The sequence below is a fragment of the Pristiophorus japonicus genome, chromosome 4 (assembly GCF_044704955.1).
Source record: "Pristiophorus japonicus isolate sPriJap1 chromosome 4, sPriJap1.hap1, whole genome shotgun sequence".
Classification (NCBI taxonomy): Eukaryota; Metazoa; Chordata; class Chondrichthyes; family Pristiophoridae; genus Pristiophorus; species Pristiophorus japonicus.
The window spans coordinates 312,567,497-312,583,016 of record NC_091980.1 but is presented as its reverse complement, the minus strand read 5'-3'; the positions used below and the strand labels follow the sequence as shown (position 1 = coordinate 312,583,016).

The following is a 15,520-nucleotide window of genomic DNA, read 5'->3' as shown; positions in this document are numbered from 1 at the left end:
TCCCATATCCTCTCATCACCAAGATCGCCTACTTCCACTTTCCTCACATCACACATCTCCTCTCCTGCCTCAGCATATCTCCTGATCCATGCCTGTGTAACCTCCAGACTTGATTTTTCTAACCCTCTCCTGGCCGACATCCAATCCTCCACACTCTGTAGACCAGGTTATCCAGAAAGCTGCTGACCAAATCCTATCCCGCACCAAGTCCCATCTCAGCCTTCATTCTTGTGCTCACTGACCTACATTGGCCCTTGGCTCTCCAATTCCTTCGACGTACTATTGGCAGCCATGTCTTCAGCTACTTAGAACCCACCCACAACTTCACCTCCCCCTCTTCGAAAACCATCCTTAAAAGCCATCTCTGACCAAGCTCTTGTCTGATTCCGCCCCTGAAGCGCCCTGGGACAGTTTTCTATGTTAAAGGCACAATATTCTTGTTACATCTGCTGATGTCCAATATCGAAGGTCACCCACACACACATCACACACACCACACACATCACACACACAGATTGGATGCAGGGGTGATATTTGGGAAGGTTCTCACTCTATGAAACTGCACACCACCGAGATGGAAAGGTGGGAGGGGGGCCGAGGGGAAGAAATTGGAGGAAGGGAGTAAAAAAATGTCAGACAAAATGTAAAAGGTAGTTGGATAATCTACCAGTGGATGTAGCAGTACCCCGAGGAGGGGGTGAGGCGGGGAGAGAGAGGAGAGAATCTGATGACTAATGCGATGGTTACTGTGTGGGAGTGAGCTTTGTAACTGACTCCTACACAATACTCACCAATGCAAAGCTGTACTGTCCATAAATCTGCTCCCTTTTAGCATCGGCTCAATGGAAACCGTTTCACGATGTGTGCTTTCAATGCGGTAATAGCGCTGCTATCTCTGCTCTGCAGTGTGTGCTGAAGCTTCCTCAGAACACCAGCTTTTAAACCGTCGCTGCTTACACCGAGCTTCGGAAAGCTTATTTCCTTCCCAGTTACTAATTGGTCCAGTTTAAAAGGAGGAAAATGTTATTGAAGTTACAGAGAGCCGTGGAAAAACGATTGACCAATCTCGAAGGAAATTCTTCGCAGACTTTTCACAGCTACCTATCCATCACTGTCCCCCAATCATCTTGCTTCAGTAAGCCCTGCTCCTGCTGCATTATATTAGACTCCTCTCTGGGGAGCGATAGACTTATTGTGAGGGGAAAATATTAAAGCACAGGTGTCAACTAAATTATCTTTCCGAACGTTCCATCGTGTCATTTTCCTTCATTTAGTTTCTCATTATAGATTTGGGCCTCAAAGCCCTCTCCATCACCTCGCTCTTTCTGGCATAGAATCAAAGGGCTTTGAAGAGCTTCGATTCAGCAACCACATCAGAGGTTTATTATCCCTCCCTTCTACTCAAGGTGCTCACTCTTCTGTTGCTATCCCGCACTAACTCCCGCTTGCCCATCATGCGCGACCTCGCTGACCTACATTGATCCCCCAACGCCTCAAATTTAACATTTTTATCCACGTCTTTAAATCGCTCCAGGGCTGCACCTCTCGCTGCATCTCTGTAACCTCCTCCAGCCCGACAACACCCTCAAACTCTACATTCCTCTAGCCTCTTAGAACATAAGAATTAGGAACAGGAGTAGGCCATCTAGCCCCTCGAGCCTGCTCCGCCACTCAACAAGATCATGGCTGATCTGGCCGTGGACTCAGCTCCACTTACCCGCCCGCTCCCCGTAACCCTTAATTCCCTTATTGGTTAAAAATCTATCTATCTGTGATTTGAATACATTCAATGAGCTAGCCTCAACTGCTTCCTTGGGCAGAGAATTCCACAGATTCACAACCCTCTGGGAGAAGAAATTCCTTCTCAACTCGGTTTTAAATTGACTCCCCCGTATTTTGAGGCTGTGCCCCCTAGTTCTAGTCTCCCCGACCAGTGGAAACAACCTCTCCGCCTCTATCTTGTCTATCCCTTTCATTATTTTAAATGTTTCTATAAGATCACCCCTCATCCTTCTGAACTCCAACGAGTAAAGACCCAGTCTACTCAATCTATCATCATAAGGTAACCCCCTCATCTCCGGAATCAGCCTAGTGAATCGTCTCTGTACCCGCTCCAAAGCTAGTGTATCCTTCCTTAAGTAAGGTGACCAAAACTGTACGCAGTACTCCAGGTGCGGCCTCACCAATACCCTATACAGTTGCAGCGTTTCTTTCCTCTCCCTCCATCACTTGCAGCTATGCCTGGGGCCATCGAGTTGCCATCCCTTGAAACCCCCTCCCTAAACCGCTCTGCCTCACCACCCCTCTCTGTTCCTTTAAGACACTTCTTAAAATCCACCTCTTTAACCAAGCTTGGATTTACCCTTCCTAATATCTCCTTTGATTCAGTCCCCAGTTTCTTCTGCCCTCTGTGACGTGCCTTCGGACCTTATTCTATGTTAAGGGCACTATATAAACGCTCTGTGATCCTTCCATCCGTCTCTCTGCCATTTTCTTCCCTTGTTCTCTCTCGCGCCCTCGTTCTCCCTCGCCCTCGCTCTCCCGGTTCTCACTGTTCACCCACAATGGGCACCACGTTGTCGGTCTCTGCCCACACAAACATTTCCCAGCAGAGTCATGGGGTAACAATGACTTACATTTAGATAGCCTTGACTGGAGGAAACTGTCCCAAGGTGCCTCACAGTAGCACAGAGGGGTCTGAGGAAAAGGAGAGTTTAGGGTGGATGAGGGGGGGGGGGGGGGGGGGGGGAAGGGTGAGAGGGGTTGTAGGACTGGAGGTTACAGAGATGGGAAGGGGCACGATGCCATGAAAGGATTGAAAAATGAGTATTTTAAATTGGAGAACCAGGAGCCAAGGTTGGTCAGCAGGATTTGGCACAGGGAAGTGATTAGGCAAACCTGCGGTGCTAGGGCCAATAATGTTGCGACCAGTGTCCCAACCGATCATGCAGCAACCAGGAACAGTCTTGTCTGTGTGCTCCAATATCATTATAATGCAGCTCTATTTGAGTCAGTGGGGGAGCGACCGCAACAGCATTAAGTCAAATAAATATTTCTTTAGATTGGGTGGTGGGGGGGGGGTGAAGAGTGGAGAGAATTCCTCATGTCTGTGAATCCCCTCCATGTTTAATGGTAGAACAGTTTGATCTTCATCCTGATACTGCCGACTTAACTTCACAAAACTTTAAAGGTGACATTTAGCTCAACAATGGACGTGATGGGGAGAAAGGAACAGAAAGATATGTTGATGGGGTAAGATGAAGTAAGGTGGGAGAACAAACACCGGTTGGACCTGTTGGGCTGTGTCAGTTCGGTTCTATGATCTGGTTTTCAGACATGCAAAGTATTCCAATGCACCAACCCCAGGCAGCTGACCTGAGCCAGAGCAGCAGATTTGAGGTGGGCTACAACTTGCCTCAGTGCCCCAGCCTACTTATGAGGGGTGGGTCAAAAAACAATAGACAGGGTTCCCACTCCCAATGCAGCACCCCTGCTGGACAGTGCACGCACGCACAGGCATCAGGTATGGACAGGATTGTGCACCGGTGCAATGCACAAAGTGTCAGAATAACCTGGTAACAACTCACTGCATGAATGACGCAGACGACGCCTGTGTCTGCGCACATACAGAGGCTGAACTCCAGGACACAGTCGACATATTTACTGAGGCGTAACAAAGCACAGGCCTTACGCTAAACATCTATAAGACAAAGGTCCTCCACCAGCCTGTCCTCGCCGCACAGCACTGCCCCCCAGTCATCAAGATCCACGGCGCGGCCCTGGACAACGTGGACCATTTCCCATATCTTGGGAGCCTCCTGTCAACAAGAGCAGGCAGCGACGACGAGATCCAACACCGCCTCCAGTGCATCTTTCGGCCACCTGAGGAAAAGTGTGTTAAGACCAGGCCCTCAAAACTTCCACCAAGCTCATGGTTTACAGGGATGTAGTAATACCCGCCCTCCTGTATGGCTCAGAGACATGGACTATGTACAGTAGACAGCTCAAGACCCTGGAGAAATATCACCAACGATGTTTCCGCAAGATCCTACAAATCATCTGGGAGGACAGGCGCACCAACATCAGCGCCTCGACCAGACCAACATCCCCAGCACTGAAGCACTGACCACACTCGATCAGCTCCGCTGGGCAGGCCACATAGTTCGCATGCCAGACACGAGACTCCCAAAGCAAGTGCTCTACTCGGAACTCCTTCACGGCAAACGAATCAAAGGTGGGCAGAGGAAACGTTACAAGGATACTCTCAAAGCCTCCCTGATAAAGTGCGACATCCCCACTGACACCTGGGACTCCCTGGCTCAAGAGGAGAAAGTGCATCCGGGGGGGGCGTTGAGCTCTTCAAGTCTCAACGCCGAGAGCATGCAGAAATCAAGCGCAGGCAGCGGAAAGAGCGTGCGGCAAACCTTTCCCTCAACAACTATCTGTCCCACCTGTGACAGAGTCTGTGGCTCTCGTATTGGACTGTTCAGCCACCAAAGAACTCACTTCAGGAGTGGAAGCAAGTCTTCCTCGATTCCGAGGGACTGTCTATGATGATGGAACAACTCACTGTCTGGAGAACCTTAACCCAGCATGGCTCACAGTCTTCAGTAGCGAGGGGGGGGGCGGGGGGCGGGGAGAAATATTGGAGCTGGTTGGGGAGGAGGGGAAGAGAGAGAGAGGGGGAAAATAATTGATGCCAAACAGAGTAAAACCGTGATTAGACATGCTATTACAGCAAATTGAAATTGCTCTGAAATTCACAAATGGCTGAATTTCTGCTGGATACAATTATTTTGGTGGACCCAATCACTCAGCCAGTTACTAGCCTTAGAGGAATTGTGAATTTGACAATTTACAAGTTACTCCCCAGATGCCTATTCCTCAGTTTGATGGATGTTTGCGCTAATATTCCGTAATCCATTTTAAAACGATTGCTCTCTTATGATTTCCCTCCCCTCCCACCAAACAGCAGCAGCAGCATATATTTAAAAAACAAACTTGTTGGATTGTTAAATCTCACCCTTCGTAACATGGAACAGATGCTCAAGGACTTTATTACACACGTGCAAGATTTGCGACACATTATTGATCGCCATTCCCCTGACGCAGTAATGTCATGCAGTCCCCATCAGCTGCCCCAACACTGGGGAGGGGATTTATAAATGCAGGGGGGTGGGGGGCTAACTCCGTTAGCGTCACCATCCAGGTGGGAGCCCGATGGTGCGTAGCAACAGAAAACCACGATCCCACAGTAAGTGCGTCCTCGGGCCTCATCATTCTAATTCAGGTGAGCTAGGCGCACACATCACGCGCCCTGATATCGCTCGCCTGTCTGAGGCTGACCAATTCATCCCCAGGGGTAAATCCGCAAAGGTGATGGAGGAAAGGAGCAAGGTGATCGGGAGTGGGAGGGTGGGCGAGCGAGTGCTTTTCTGGAGCCAGTTGGACCACTCTTTTCCAAAACAAATGTTTGTGACATTTTGGGGCCTTTATTTTTTAAAATGGTCTCCAGCGGTTCCTTTCGAGACATCTGGTCAATTGGCTCAAGAGCAGGAAATACTAGTTGGCCCTTGCACATTGCAAGCCACTCGAAACAAATTTAGGAGCCCGGGTCTGAAATGGGTCCTTGCAGCCATTCCCTGCTGCAGGCAGTACTTTCTGAGGTAGCACTCCAGCCAACTAGCCAGTGTGCGCGTGGCTGGAACAGTGAGCGACGGCAAATGCAAATATGCAAGTTATCGGAACGGAGCCGTATCCTATCCTCACCCAACATCCACTTTCCAGCGGGGACTGGTGCTGGGGGGAGGTGTGCCAATCGATGGCAGTCTGAAGCTGAAGTCGTGACTGATTCACAGCATCTGAAAGAAAGACTTCCATTTCTGTAGCGCCTTTCACGACCTTCAGACGTCCCAAAGCGCTTTACAGCCAATTCAGTGCTTTGTTACTGTTGTAATGTTGGAAATGCAGCAGCCAATTTGCACACAGCAAGCTCCCACAAACAGCAATGAGATGAATGACCAGATAATCTGTTTTTAGGGATGTTGGTTGCGGGATAAATATCAGCCAGGGCACCGGGGAGAACTCCCCCTGCTCTTCTTCGAAATAGTCCACCTGAGAGAGCATCCGCAAGAAGGCACCTCGGACAGTGCGGCGCTCCCTCAGCACTGCACTGCGAGTGTCAGCCTGGCTTATGTGCTCAAGCCTTCTGGAATGGGGCTTGAATCCACAACACTACGCCAACAGAGATCAGCTGTCTCAGCATGGCAAACCATGGATCCCGGGCACTGAACCACATAGAGCTCCAAAAAGTTCCATTGTGAGTTTTTAAAAAAGAATCCTTGTAGATTTTCAAAAAAACACACGAATAATGTGCGTTTTCCAGTCCATTCAATGATGCGTCTCCCCTTCTGTCCCTTGGGAGAGGGGTTCCAGTATCCAGGCCAGGGTTAATGCTACAATTAGTAAGCAGAGACAGCAGCTTCCCGAATGACAATCAGCTCACATAGGAAGGTCATAAGACAGCTTTGCTCCCAGAACACTGCTGTCCTCAGGTGCCGAAATTAAACTGTTGCCTAGGTTTTTCACTGTAACCTGCCCCCAACTGAGTCTCACCCCAGTGACGTGATTTATACATTAATACTAGCAGAAACCCGCAAAACATTTGCGGTCAAATTAGTATCTTTATTACAACAGTACTGGTTTAGACGGTTATCATCTTTTTCGTCTATAGAATCAACGCTGTCCGTCCTCCCTCGCTCTCACGCTCCCTCCCATCTCTCAATCCCTCCCCTCCTCCCTCCCACCCTCTCCCTGGTGGGGGAGTCCAATCATGACATAAGAACATAAGAATTAGGAACAGGAGTAGGCTATCTAGCCCCTCGAGCCTGCTCCGCCATTCAACAAGATCATGGCTGATCTTGCCGTGGACTCAGCTCCACTTACCCGCCCTCTCCCCGTAACCCTTAATTCCCTTATTGGTTAAAAATCTATCTATCTGTGATTTGAATACATTCAATGAGATAGCCTCAACTGCTTCTTTGGGCAGAGAATTCCACAGATTCACAACCCTCTGGGAGAAGAAATTCCTTCTCAACTCGGTTTTAAATTGGCTCCCCCGTATTTTGAGGCTGTGCCCCCTAGTTCTAGTCTCCCGGACCAGTGGAAACAACCTCTCTGCCTCTATCTTGTCTATCCCTTTCATTATTTTAAATGTTTCTATAAGATCATCCCTCATCCTTCTGAACTCCAACGAGTAAAGACCCAGTCTACTCAATCTATCATCATAAGGTAACCCCCTCATCTCTGGAATCAGCCGAGTGAATCGTCTCTGTACCCCCTCCAAAGCTAGTATATCCTTCCTTAAGAAAAGTGACCAAAACTGCACGCAGTACTCCAGGTGCGGCCTCACCAATACCCTATACAGTTGCAGCAGGACCTCCCTGCTTTTGTACTCCATCCCTCTCGCAATGAAGGCCAACATTCCATTCGCCTTCCTGATTACCTGCTGCACCTGCAAACTAACTTTTTGTGATTCATGCACAAGGACCCCCAGGTCCCTCTGCATCGCAGCATGTTGTAATTTCTTCCCATTCAAATAATATTCCCTTTTACTGTTTTTTTTCCCCCAAGGTGGATGACCTCACATTTTCCGACATTGTATTCCATCTGCCAAACCTTAGCCTATTCACTTAACCTATCTAAATCTCTTTGCAGCATCTCTGTGTCCTCTACACAACCCGCTTTCCCACTAATCTTTGTGTCATCTGCAAGTTTTGTTACACTACACTCTGTCCCCTCTTCCAGGTCATCTATGTATATTGTAAACAGTTGTGGTCCCAGCACCGATCCCTGTGGCACACCACTAACCACCGATTTCCAACCCGAAAAGGACCCCTTTATCCCGACTCTCTGCTTTCTGTTCGCCAGCCAATTCTCTATCCATGCTAATACATTTCCTCTGACTCCGCGTACCTTTATCTTCTGCAGTAACCTTTTGTGTGGCACCTTATCGAATGCCTTTTGGAAATCTAAATATATCACATCCATCGGTACACCTCTATCCACCATGCTCGTTATATCCTCAAAGAATTCCAGTAAATTAGTTACACATGATTTCCCCTTCATGAATCCATGCTGCGTCTGCTTGATTGCACTATTCTTATCTAGATGTCCCGCTATTTCTTCCTTAATGATAGTTTCAAGCATTTTCCCCACTACAGATGTTAAACTAACCGGCCTATAGTTACCTGCCTTTTGTCTGCCCCCTTTTTTAAACAGAGGCGTTACATTAGCTGCTTTCCAATCCGCTGGTACCTCCCCAGAGTCCAGAGAATTTTGGTAGATTATAACAAATGCATCTGCTATAACTTCCGCCATCTCTTTTAATACCCTGGGATGCATTTCATCAGGACCAGGGGACTTGTCTACCTTGAGATCCATTAGCCTGTCCAGCACTACCCCTCTAGTGATAGTGATTATCTCAAGGTCCTCCCTTCCCACATTCCCGTGACCAGCAATTTTTGGCATGGTTTTTGTGTCTTCCACTGTGAAGACCGAAGCAAAATAATTGTTTAAGGTCTCAGCCATTTCTACATTTCCCATTATTAAATCCCCCTTCTCATCTTCTAAGGGACCAACATTTACTTTAGTCATTCTCTTCCATTTTATATATCGGTAAAAGCTTTTACTATCTGTTTTTATGTTTTGCGCAAGTTTACTTTCGTAATCTATCTTTCCTTTCTTTATTGCTTTCTTAGTCATTCTTTGCTGTCGTTTAAAATTTTCCCAATCTTCTATTTTCCCACGAACCTTGGCCACCTTATACGCATTGGTTTTTAATTTGATACTCTCCTTTATTTCCTTGGTTATCCACGACTGGTTATCTCTTCTCTTACCACCCTTCTTTTTCACTGGAATATATTTTTGTTGAGCACTATGAAAGAGCTCCTTAAAAATCCTCCACTGTTCCTCAATTTTGCCACCGTTTAGTCTGTGTTCCCAGTCTACTTTAGCCAACTCTGCCCTCATCCCACTGTAGTCCCCTTTGTTTAAGCATAGTACGCTCGTTTGAGACACTACTTCCTCACCCTCAATCCGTATTACAAATTCAACCATACTGTGATCACTCATTCCGAGAGGATCTTTTACTAGGAGATCGTTTTTTATTCCTGACTCATTACACAGGACCAGATCTAAGATAGCTTGCTCCTTTGTAGGTTCTGTAACATACTGTTCTAAGAAACAATCCCGTATGCATTCTATGAATTCCTCCTCAAGGCTACCCCGTGCGATTTGATTTGATCAATCGATATGTAGGTTAAAATCCCTTATGATTATTGCCGTTCCTTTTTCACATGCCTCCATTATTCCCTTGATTATTGCCCGCCCCACCGTGAAGTTATTATTTGGGGGCCTATAAACTATGCCCACCAGTGACTTTTTCCCCTTACTATCTCTAATCTCCACCCACAATGATTCAACATTTTGTTCATTAGAGCCAATATCGTCTCTCACAACTGCCCTGATATCATCCTTTATTAACAGAGCTACCCCACCTCCTTTCCCTTCTTGTCTATCTTTCCGAATTGTCAGATACCCCTGTATGTTTAATTCCCAGTCTTGGCCCCACTGCAACCATGTTTCTGTAATGGCCACCAAATCATACCCATTTGTAATGATTTGTGCCGTCAACTCATTTATTTTATTTCGAATGCTGCGTGCATTTAGGTAGAGTGTTTTAATACTAGTTTTTAAACCATGATTTTTAGTTTTGACTCCTCCTGCAGCCCCTTTATATTCATACATATTGTCCCTTCCTATCACCTTGTGGTTTACACTTACCCCAGTGTTACTCTGCTCTGTTGCCTCCTGCCTTTTGCATTCTTTCTTGGGGTCCTGTTCATCTGAGCTCTCACCCACTCTAACTAGCTCAGAGCCCTCTCCTGAGTTCCGAATACTCCTTGCATTGAGGCATCGAGCTTTCATGCTTGCCTTTTTTATTACAATTTGACCCTTTAGAATTTTGCTGGACAGTGGCCCTTTTTGTTTTTTGCCTTGGGTTTCTCTGCCCTCCACTTTTACTCATCTCCTTTCTGTCTTTTGCCTCAATTTTGTTTCCCTCTGTCTCCCTGCATTGGTTCCCATCCCCCTGCCATATTAGTTTAACTCCTCCCCAACAGCACTAGCAAACAATCCCCCTAGGACATTGGTTCCGGTCCTGCCCAGATGCAGACCGTACGGTTTTGTGCTGGGCCCACCTCCCCCAGAACCGGTTCCAATGCCCCAGGAATTTGAATCCCTCCCTGCTGCACCACTCCTCAAGCCACGGATTCATCTGAGCTATCCTGCGATTCCTACCCTGACTAGCTCGTGGCACTGGTAGCAATCCCAAGATTACTATTTTTGAGGTCCTACGTTTTAATTTAGCTCCTAGCTCCTTAAATGACGAGTGGTAACAATTCATGCAGGAGGCACAGGCAGCCTGAACGCACAGTTCAGCTATGGGTATGGAACAAGGTGGGTGGACTGCCCGGCTCACAGAGTGCCAGCAAACTGCACAAACATTTCTACCGGAAGCAGCCTTCAATATAAAGGGGCTCTGGAGGATGTGTCAAAACTGAAGCAACTAAACGTCAGCCGTTTATCACTTCACAGACAAATGTCTACGTTTCAATATGCACACGAAGAAGCCTGAAATTAGGTATCGACACGCAGACGTCTACAATGGGATATCGGATTGTTAATATCCCGGCATGAGTTCTCTTTGCACCTATAACCTGGTCCCACCTGCTGCCCCTTGGGTCCTGCAGCCTGGGTTCTCTCTCTCTCTCGGTTCTTTATCAATCAGGCTCCTTTATGTGCATTCACTGCTGAGTTATTTTGCATCGTTAATGAAATCAGTCCAGCAGCACCTTGTACAAATAGGACAACAAAAAATGCTGAATATCAAGCAGCATTACCTGACACATCAAGCAGCCTTTTCTCGTTACAGGTGCTGACCGACCTGCTGACGACTGTATCTTTTATCCCTCAGAATTGTTTAATTTCTCCAGGTAGAACTTTAAAAAAAAATAAGAACCACCTTATTTATAACTGTAAAGTTTTCAGGATTATGGAGAGCTCAGGATGTGTTTTAACGATCTGTTTCCGAAAGCCCCCTTGTAACACTGACGTCGTCTGGCTCTCATGGTGTCCCTATTAATGAGTGTTGATTTACTGAAGTGAACCATGTTCGTACTGAGTCTGTGGTGGAAAGGTACGGCTAGCTGTTGATGGTCTGCCTGCTGTGGCCATATCAGTGCATCTGTGCACTGGCAGCTCCCTGCGTAAGTTGCGAGTTTGTGGTGCAGTACGATCTGCTTGCACTGGATTACCTAGTGGCTCAGTGGGCAGCACTCTCGCCTCCAAGTCAGAAGGTTTTGGGTTCAAATCCCGCTCCAGGAACTTGAGCCCATAAATCTAGGCTGACACTCCAGCACAGTGCTGAGGGAGTGCTGCACTATCGAAGGTGCTGTCTTTCGGATGAGATGTTAAACCGAGGCCCCGTCTGCCCCCTCAGGTGAACGTAAAAGATCCCATGGCACTATTTCAAGGAAGAGCAGGGTGTCCTGGCCAATATTTATCCCTCAATCAACATAACAAAAACAGATTATCTGGATGAAATAAACATAGTGAGAGGGGAAGTATTAAGGGGTTTAGCAGCTTTGAAAGTGGATAAGTCCCCAGGCCCAGATGAAATGCATCCCAGGCTATTGAGCGAAGCAAAAGAGTTAAGCATAGGCCTTGACCATTTTCCAGACCTCTTTGGATTCAGGCAGGGTGCTGGAGGACTGCTAATGTAGTACCCTTGTTTAAAGAAGGGAGAAAGGGATAGGCTGAGTAATTACAGGCCTGTCAGCCTAACCTCAGTGGTGGGAAAATTATTGGAAAAAATCCTGAAGGACAGGATAAATCTTCATTTGAAAAGGCAAGGATTAATCAGGGACAGTCAGCACGGATTTGTTAAGGGAAGATCGTGTTTGACTAACATGTTTGAATTTTTCGAGGAGGTAACCAGGAGGGTCGATGAGGGCAGTGCGTACGATGTCGTGCGTATGGACTTTAGCAAAGCTTTTGATAAGGTTCCACATGGCAGATTGGTCATGAAGGTAAAAGCCCATGGGATCCAGGGCAAAGGTGCAAGTTGGATCCAAAATTGGCTTAGCGGTAGGAAGCAAAGAATAATGGTTGTAGGATGTTTTTCTGACTAGAAGTATGTTTCCAGTGGGGTTCTACAGGGCTCAGTGCTGCGTCCCTTGCTTTTTGTACTATATATCAGTGATCTGGATTTGAATATAGGGGCTATGAAGTTTGCAGATGACACTAAAATTGGCTGTGTGGTTGATAATGAAGAGGAAAGTCATGGGCTGCAGGAGGATATCAATCTACTGGTCAGGTGGGCAGAGCAGTGGCAAATGGAATTTAATTCGGAGAAGTGTAAGGTAATGCACTTTGGGAGGGCTAATAAGAAAAGGGTATACACATTAAACGGTAGGCCACTTAGACGTGTATATGAACAAAGGGACCTTGGAGTGTTTGTCCACAGATCCCTGAAAGTAGCAGGCCAGATGGATAAGGTGGTTAAGAAGGCATACGGAATGCTTGCCTTTATTGGCCGAGGCATAGAATACAAGAGCAGGGAAGTTATGCTTAAATTGTATAATACTCTGGTTAGGCCACAGCTGGAGTACTGCATGCAGTTCTGGTCGCCATATTATAGGAAGGAAGTGATTGCACTAGAGAGGGTGCAGAGGAGATTTACTAGAATGCTGCCTGGAATGGAGAATCTTAGCTCCGAGGAGAGATTGGATAGGCTGGGTTTGTTCTCATTGGAACAGAGGAGGCTGAGAGGAAATCTCATTGAGGTGTACAAAATTTTAAGGGGCCTGGACATAGTGGATAGCAAGGGCCTATTTCCCTTGGTGGAGGGGTCAATTATGAGGGGGCATAGTTTTAAGGTAGTTGGTGGAAGGTTTAGAGGGGACTTGAGGGGAAGCTTCTTCACACAGAGGGTTGTGGGGGTCTGGAACTCACTGCCTGGAAGAGTGGTGGATGCAGAAACCCTCACCACTTTTAAAAGATGCTTGGATAGGCACTTAAAGTGCCGTAGCCTGCAAGGTTACAGACCTAGAGCTGGTCATTGGGATTAGACTGGATAACCTCTTGTTGGCTGGCGCAGATACGATGGTAAGTACTTCAGGGAATCGAATACGGTCAGAGTGATCTCCTGGACTAGTTTCGATCGCCTTGATAGGTCGGAGAGGAATTTTCCCAGAACTTTTTCCCCAATTGGCCTGGGTTATTATCTGTTCTTTCGCCTCTCCCAGGAGATCGCATGGCTCCGGGTGGGGTGGAGTGTAAACTGTTCTGATGTATAGGGTATCGTAGTTGTGTGGGGCCGACTGGTTGGGCTGGGTGCTCTTTATCTTTCCGCCATTGTTCATAGGTTTATATGTAACCTTCAGGGCTGCTGACCGAGGGCCGTGCGGCTCTTTGTCGGCCGGCGCGGACACGATGGGCCGAAATGGCCTCATTCTGTGCTGTAAATTTCTATGTTTTTATGATCACATTGCTGTCTGTGGGAGCTTGCTGTGCACAAGTTGGCTGCTGTTTTTCTCACATTACAACAGTGGCTACACTTCAAAAGTACTTCAAGCGCATTGAGACATCCAGTGGTTGTGAAAGGCACTATATAAATGCATATCTTTCTTTCTGATGTGTCCAGGTCTGATTTGTGCGGATTACACAATGTCCAGGCAGGTTCAGTGATTACAGGGGGGCAGGGTCAGAGTCCCTTAACCAGCTCCACTTTCACCCCTGGTCAAAGAAACCGCCCCGTTGAAAATCAACGTTTGCCACCCTCAACAAAACTGTTACAAATGTTGAGTTGGAAGATATATGAATAATTCAAAAAGGCATAAATGAACACAAATATTACATGTAACTGCTCCGGTAGCTGAGTGGGTTAATGCACTGCCGAGAGGGCAGCACTCTCACCTCCCGAGTCAGAAGGCTGTGGGTTCAAGCACCACTCCAGAGACTTGAGCACCTGGTCAATATCACATTGGTGTTGGTGGGAGCTTGCTGTGCGGAAATTGGCTGCCGCGTTTCCCTACGTTACAACAGTGACTGCACTTCAAACGGGCTGTAAAGCGCTTTGGGACATCCCAAGGTGGTGAAAGGTGAAAGCCTTTCTTTACTGAGAGATACTTCAGTGAGATAGCTGGTCTCTGAGCTAGGGAGAGGCAAAAGTCAGTCAGCATTCGGATTTGTGATCACTATTCACTGTCTCCCCACCATACGTCGACCTCAGGAAAAGTTTGGGCTGAAGCTGACAGCTCTCTCTCTCTCTGTCTCGGCTGATGCCTGCTGTCTGGAGCCTTTGGAGTAAGTCCGCACCTTGAGGAGGGGAGAAAAATCGGAATAGCAAATCAAAGACAGATTGTTCTACAGTTACTACAAGCGTACGTATGTTAGTCTGTATATTGCCCATTATAATCTATTCTCTGACCAACAAAGGGTCTAAATAGACAGATTATAACTTCCATGCAGAGCAACTTCACTGGGCAAGCGCATGTCTGAGCAGAATTGTTGATCAGCGCAGGACAAAACCGATATAAAGTATACTAAAATGAAGAGTGATAGAGGATTACTGAAGCTGTAATTGCAGCATCCAGAGCTCAGGGTCCTCAGCCTGTAACACAAGATAAAGAACAGGTTCTGTAGTTTAGTTCCACTCCAGCGGGGAGCTTGTTAACTGTGATGTGGAGCATGGCAGTGAGGAAGATTGAGAATAGGGTTGGGGCGATGACGCAGCCTTGTTTGACCCTGGTCCGGACGTGAATTGGGTCTTTAATGGATCCGTAGAGGGAAGTGACCGGGGCCCAGGAGAGTCGTGAATCTGGGGCCCAGAAGAGGCGAGGGCCCAGGGGCAGCACGGGCCCAGCCCACACTGCGATATGTGCGCGCACTAGGTCCGTGCAGCAGAGCAGGTCTCCAGTCGTCTTGGGTAATCCTTGCCACTGGATCAAGACCTAGCTCTGTCAAGCCCGTGTGGTGGCTGGTGTGCAACAGCCAGAACATGTTTAAAAAATCCACACACAGGCATCTTCCACCCTTCACGATGTAGTTCGGGATCTGGAATATTAGGTCCTTCATTGAAACACCTGTGAACTCATCCCTTTTTGGCGTGGAAGCAAGTCATCCTCGACACGAGGGACTGCCTATGATGATGATGGTAAGGACCAGTGGGAACCTGCTCAACCTTTGCCGTCTCCAGGCTAGGTCCAAGACCACCCCGACCTCTGTCGTCAAGCTACAGTACGTGGACGATGCCTGCGTCTGCAGAGGCTGAACTCCAGGACATAGTTGTCGTATTTACTGAGGCATACGAAAGCATGGGCCTTACGCTAAGCATCTGTAAGACAAAGATCCTCCACAAGCCTGTCCTCGCCGAACAGCACTGCCCCCCAGTCATCAA

The 15,520-nt window shown here is 47.5% G+C and overlaps 1 protein-coding gene across 5 annotated transcripts in view; it reads right to left on the bottom strand.

Annotated features, from left to right (window-relative positions):
- brf1b (BRF1 general transcription factor IIIB subunit b) overlaps window positions 1-15,520 on the bottom strand; it is a 409,723-nt gene that overhangs the window by 160,505 nt on the left and 233,698 nt on the right. The window lies entirely within an intron of this gene.